Source organism: Anomaloglossus baeobatrachus, chromosome 6 (genome assembly GCF_048569485.1).
Source record: "Anomaloglossus baeobatrachus isolate aAnoBae1 chromosome 6, aAnoBae1.hap1, whole genome shotgun sequence".
In the NCBI taxonomy this organism is placed as follows: Eukaryota; Metazoa; Chordata; class Amphibia; order Anura; family Aromobatidae; genus Anomaloglossus; species Anomaloglossus baeobatrachus.
In genome coordinates, this window is record NC_134358.1 from 436,403,235 (window position 1) to 436,410,247 (window position 7,013).

Sequence of the window (7,013 nt, forward strand, 5' to 3'; positions counted from 1 at the left end):
CATCCGATCGCATACACGCACACACACACTGACGATATCGCACATACGCGCTCACACAATCACAACATCCGGAGATACCACATGCTTCCTGCCATGTGATCCTCCAGCAGGTCCTGGAAGGTCACTGCACGCACAGTATCGCCGCCGAGAAGCAAGCGATATCACGGGATGTTGTGAGTGTGTGGATGCGATCTGATGTGTGTGTGAGGTGTGTGTGAGTGAGAGTGATCTGATGTGTGTGTGTGTGTTCCGCCGCTGCAGGGAGTCGGTTCGGGGAATGCGTGCGAGGGGCGGGGCCAGAGCGAGCGTGCAATGCGTGAGGGGGGCGGGGCGTGGAAGAGTTGCCAATGCGTGCAGGGGGCCGGGGCGAGAGGCCAATCCGTGCGAGGGGGCGGAGCCGAGGCGAAGCGATCGGCCAATCCGTGCGGGGGGCGGGGCCATGGCGAGCCCAGCGGCCAATCCGCTGTTTGTCACCGTAAGGACACAATTTTGGAGCAAGACAGACAGACAGACAGAATAAGGCAATTATATATATATATATATATATATATATATATATATATATATATATATATATATAATAGGGCAACCGTTTAAGTGTCCAGCGTTGGTATTATAGACATAGCAATTCAAGTACAAGAGACAAAAACCAAGTGTTCAGTGACAATTTTAAAAACATAAAAGACCTGATGTCTGGTAATGGTTGAGTATTATGGCAGTTATATACACAAAGATAAATGCTCACAAGGTAATGTACATGGATGAAGCACGGATGAGCCAGAGCATGGAGCCAAAACGTCCAGTAGAAGCTATTGGCCCTCATGTCACGTGCAATTGAACGGCAAGGTTAGAAACTAGGCAATTTTAAAGTCCATTGCCCTGATTAAAACGATTAAGCCCTACAGAGACCTCGGAACATAGAGAGTTTGGTAATATGGTGCAGAAAACAATAATCGGCCATAGGGCAAGAAGTGTTTGATACCTAATGATTTAGAGATTTCTTCCATAAACAGAACGAGCATATAATTGTATATTTTTGTAAATAATTTGGAGGTTCTAGTTGGCTGGAAGTCCAGGTAGACACAAAAGATCCATATAATGGGTATATCATTAGAAAAAACACCCAAAATGCCTTCCCCATGCCACACCACTGTGGAGGTGTAGGAAGGAAGAAACAGCTGTACTTAAAGGGAACCAATCACAAGGATTTTCGCTAAAGGTAAGATAAGATAAGCTAAAGCCAGTGCTATACTGGCACTATCAGGCTGATTCTATACATACCATTAGTGGTCAGCTCGGATGTTTAGGTTTTGAAATCCAAGAAAGTGAAGTTTGTAAAATCACCAGCTTCTTGAGTGACCGTTGCAGTAGAGCAGATCATATATTCATAGTTATCCCCTCCCCCTGTTAGAATTAGCATAAGTATTATACAAACGCCTCACTTTGTCTAACAGGACCTGTGTGAGGTCATAGCCATGTGACCAGAAGGGGCGGGGCCTCAGCCACCAAAGCTGGATACCAGGTCACATGGGTATGACCTCACACAGGTTCTGCTAGACAAAGTGAGTCGTTTATATAATACTTATAATTAGCATAACAGGGGGAGGAGATAACTATGAATATATTATCTGGTCCAGTGCAACTGTCACTCAAAAAGCTGCTCATTTTACAAACTTCACTTTCTTGGATTTCAAAACCTAAGCATCCGAGCTGACCACTAATGGTATATATAGAATCAGCCTGATAATGCCAGTATAGCACTGGCTTTAGCTTATATACGAAAATCCTGGTGATTGGTTCCCTTTAAGCAAATAGTACATAAGGAGTGAAATGGTAATTTTTAAATGGTTATCAGGGGCCACGGATAACCCATTGCACAAAGGCCCAATATGTGTAGTGTCCAACTTACTGATATAAAACATAACTCATAACAAAGTCTGTGTTGACATATTGAAGAAGGGCCCACTAAAGGCAGTGTCCCACCTACTGATACCAAGATAACTTGTACAATGTACCAAACAGGGTGTGTATAGAAGCTATGCTTAAGCTGTACATTAAGCTAAAAGACTGGTTACTGGATGTCGGGTAAGTATGATAAGCAAACCAAGTGGCAATGTAACCAAGCAGGCTCATGCCCATACTGTAGAAGGGCATACAAGGGTGCCCCCTATTAATCATCAAAGAGGCTGCATAGAAAGATGGCTGCAGAGCCTCTAAGTAAGCAGGTTAGTCAAATGGACTGACCCGAGGTATATCATAAATGTTCAGAGTGGAAAAGGTGAAACAAAAAAACAAAAAAGGGGGGGTGGGGAGGGGGGTGGAAATGCCATTTTTAGTGCAGTGATAAAACAAAGAAAAGGAACGACAGGATTGAGTTGGCACCTTAAGCAAGGCACATATCACAACATCTATGCTGGGGGTAATACAGAATGATGGTCATATATGACGATAAGTATCGTAAGGGTCTACTAGGTCCCCAATCCCATTATCCCAAAAATTACACAATCCAGCACCTTTTACAGTCCAGGTCCACCCATAACTAAATGTGACGTGTTCCTGATGAAGAAAGGAAGCTGTGAGACTGAAGGCTGTAAGAAGTCCACATAAGTACAAGCCTTCTCAATAGGCTACTAATACTAGAAATAATTGGGCAACCAGATGGTTTTGAGATGTTCTTGGGCAACAAATAGAAAGTGGGTATGACTGGTTGTTCCACCCACATGTATTTTTTTCTCTTTGCCTGAGATAATGCCCAGATTGTAAGCCGTGTTGAGAAGCCTATGGAACTTTAGCGTAAAAGTGGATATAGGGTCTGAGGGTAGTTCCTTTAACACACTACTTTATGAAAACAAAACATATTTTAACCTGTTTTTTTCTAGCACTTAATTTTAAAAGAGAGAAAGGATAATGGATTTCTGAGTCCCAGTTGACTATATGACTAAGGGTGGCTTTACACGCTACGAGATCGCTACAGCGATCTCGTTGGGGTCACGGATTTTGTGATGCACATCCGGCTGCTGTAGCGATCTCGTTGTGTGTGACTCCTAGGAGCGATTTTGGATCGTTGCAAAAACGTCCAAAATCGCTCCTTGTTGACATGGGGGTTCTCTCCCAATTATCGCTGCTGTCGCTTGGGTGAAGTTGCTCCTCGTCCCTGCGGCAGCACACATCGCTACGTGTGACGCCGCAGGAACGAGGAACCTCTTCTTACCTGCCACACGCCAGCAATGAGGAAGGAAGAAGGTGGGCGGGATGTTCGTCCCGCTCATCTCCGCCCCTCCGCTTTGATTGGGCGGCCGCTCATTGATGTCGCTGTGACGCCGAGCGAACCGCCCCCTTAGAAAGGAGGTGGTTCACCGGTCACAGCGTCGTCGCTGAGCAGGTAAGAACGTGTGATGATGCCATAGCGATAATGTTCGCTACGGCAGCGATCTTCACATATCGGCATAACGATAGGGGCGGGTGCTATCACGCTCGCCATCGCTAGCATCGGCTAGCGATGTCGCAGCGTGTAAAGCCCGCTTAAGTTATGGCTAAATTGTTGCTAGAAGTGGTTGCAGTAAATACTTGCATCAATCAATAATAAAAATATAACTGTGACTTGTAATACAGTAAAACACACAATATAAGACCGGATTCACACATCTGTCTTTTCCCGTACACAACATATTGGTTGAGTGCATGCCTTTTTTATATCTTCTATTATGAGGCTGGCAAGTTCAGGTCAGGGGACCCGCAGCCAGTCCATGCATCACAGTTGGTTTTATGGTCCAATAATAAGTAGACTTGGCAGCGTGGATGTGCCTAATTATCTAGAATAATGATTAAAATGAGCTGTCTCTGCAAAAGTAAAATTAAATTAAAAAAATATAGCCTTATTCCCCTTTTCCATCACCCACTGATTAAATGCATCTGCTGCATTGGTGGTTATTATCGTCTTGCCTGCAGAAATAAATACTGCAGTCATACATTCAAGCCAATGATTAGCTGCAGCAGTCATATGGATGATGTATGTGGTGTCATCGCTGCTGAATAGATGTGGATTGAATAAATGAGAATTGCATGTTTTAATATTTTATCAGATTTCATAGTATCAGCCTTTTTATAATTCCTAGACAACCCCTTTTAAAGCCTGTCATTTAGGATTACGATAGATGTGGCATTACCACCAGTCTTGTCAACCTATTTTTTTGTTGTTTTTTTTTCAGGATAAGGTATAAAAAAAAATAAAATTCACAAGCTAATACTTCTTTTTATGAACACATTAATCCAATATAAATTCAGAAGATTGTTAGTGTGTGTATGCCAAAGCCAGTAGTGGGACTTACAGAGAAAAACTATATTGTAAGATTGACACCTATTCTGTGTTTTGGAGCCACTCCTGGTTTTGTCAAATACTGATGGAATGCTGATACATCTTACAACAGTTGCGAGGATGATGGGACTGGTACCCAGCACTTAGAGGGGGAGAGTGACGAGAAAGGAGCTTGTTGTTTGCTATATTCTGCTATAATACATGTTCATCTATTTGCCAGCAGATGTCACACGAAGCTTTGGCTAGAATGCAATTGAAAGTAAATCACATGAGCTACAATGTAATAAAAATCCTGCCATACACGATCCAAAAGTAAAAATGTGTAAAACACAATACTTCTCACGTTTACTAGCTATGAATCAGGTTAGAACCCCCCCCCCCCTCTAATAAAAAGTGGAGAGAAAAAAGTGCTCTACGTAACAATATCCCAGCATAATGTAACAAAATATTATAGCTATGTAACCTGCAATCCTTTGGTCATTCAGGCTAAAAGTACTCTGACATTACTCACGGGGGTAATTATAAGTCCTATCTGCCTTGGCGATGTCTTAGAAGGAGCTGCTATTTTGCTTGAGAATAATTGCCTAGTCACACTTGTCTTGTCGACTGCAGAAAGATTTTATTGGGTATTACTGGTATTTTTCGGTTTGTAAGATGCATCGGATTATAAGACGCACCCCAAATTTAGAGGTAAAAAAAAGAGGGGGTCCGTCTTACGATCCAGTGGTTTCTTACTGACAGCGGTGGTAAAGTAGGGTCACAGGCAGGGGCAGTGGTGAAATAGGCCAATGCTGCGGGGGCTGTGGGCGGGCTGTGGGCGGGCTGTGGGCAATGTGCTGGAAATGTGGGCAATGTGCCGGAGCTGCGCCATGCTGGTGCTGTAGGCCGAAGGAGCTGCACTGTGCTGGGGTTGCAGGCCGAGGGTGTTGTGCTGTGCTGGGGCTGCGGGCACCATCTTGATAATGTGATAATGCAGTGCAGACTTAAAAGTAATGGCGCCCGGAGTCGGCACGTGCGCAGATGGAGCTCTCGGCTACAGATCTCATCTGCGCACGCGCCTCCTACGGCCCATTGATCTACCAGCAGCGGGCTTAAGGAAAATGGCGCCTGGAGGTTGCGCTTGTGCAGATGAGATCTTGAGCCAAGAGCTCCATCTGCACACACGCTGACTCTAGGCTCCATTATTTTGAAGCCCACGCTGCTGACATTTTCAGAATGGGGCCCGCAGCCTCAGCATAGCACTTTTGGCTTGCATCCCCAGCACAGGGCAGCTCTGGCACAGCGCCCACAGCTCCAGCACAGCACCCGCGGCATTTCTCCTGCGATCCCTCTCCACCATCCCCAGTAAGCAACATTCAGGTTATAAGATGCACCCCTCATTTTCCTCCCAAGTGCGTCCTTAAAATACAGTATTTTATCTTCTACTTTGTGAGATCAAAATCGACAACGGAAGTCTATTGGTACATGAAAAAAATCTGACAGCATTCAGGTACAATCTTTGTGCTGTCTGTTTTTCACTGACAGATGAATAGAGAAGCTGTGGATAAAAAGCGCAATAGGGTCTTAACCGAATATACACGGGGTTAAACACAAGTAGATTTTACTCACCAAATGGAGTTGTGAAAGTCACAACTCCTATAAATGCATGAAATCCAGGCCACGGCAGCAGCATCCCACAGGCTGATAACAGAGAGTAGTAGTAGAGAAGGGCTTTTCACACCGCGCCAATGACCATTGATGAAAATTGTAAGATTAATGTCATTTTATTTCATGCTCAGGTCTACGCGTTTCAGGAGTCTCTGCTCCCTTCCTCAGGAGAACAGGCACAAGGAACATCAAATCAGTGATGTTCCCTTCTCTACTACTACTCTTTATTTCACTGACAGATAGAAGAAGGTGGAGAAACTTTCTTTTATTTCCTCAGCAGTGAAAAAAAACTGATGAAACGCTGACCAAATGCTCTTGAAACTGTGATGCTAATCACGGTCCATTATTGTCGCACATGGAAAAAACAACTCCTGAACGAGACTTTACATGATCCCTGACTGCCTTTTCCTTCTTTTGTCAATTTATCAGTTGAGCCAGTTTATAAATATTTTATCTGCGACGCCCCTAGAGCTTGGGGTACTCGGTCCTGGGAGTGTGCGACACTTAGGGGTCGTGGCCAGTCATGGACCCTGGGGGGATCGGTCCAAAAATAGAAAGCGGGATAAAATAAAAAGGGGATTGTAGTGACTATGCCACTTGCGGTGTGCGGCCAGATTTGGGGGCCACCGCTGCAGAGTTCTGCTGGGGTTGATGGAATATGCAGCTCTGATGACTTGGGCCTTCCAAAAGTAGAGCTTTTCCCCTGCAGGTGATGATGGTGGTAGTAGTATTTGGAGCTGGTGTTGCGGTGCAGTGTGTCGGCAATTATTCAGTCCACACAAGTGCTGCGGTTGATGTCACTTTACTCACAGTAAAAGGTGCAGCCGCCCGGTACTGTCTTCCACCAAGGTGGATTCCAGGGAATCCCTTCTTCTCAGACTCCTGTGCTGGTACCATGTGAGATGAACCCTTCCTGCGCCTTTAGTTTCACCAGCGGTTAAAAGACAGAACCTGGGCTGAGCTCCAGTTTCCAGCCCCAGGCTATACACAGGTAGTCAAGCTGCTTCGGGCCCTGCCAGCTCTGTGGCTGCCGCGCCACCAGACCAACTGG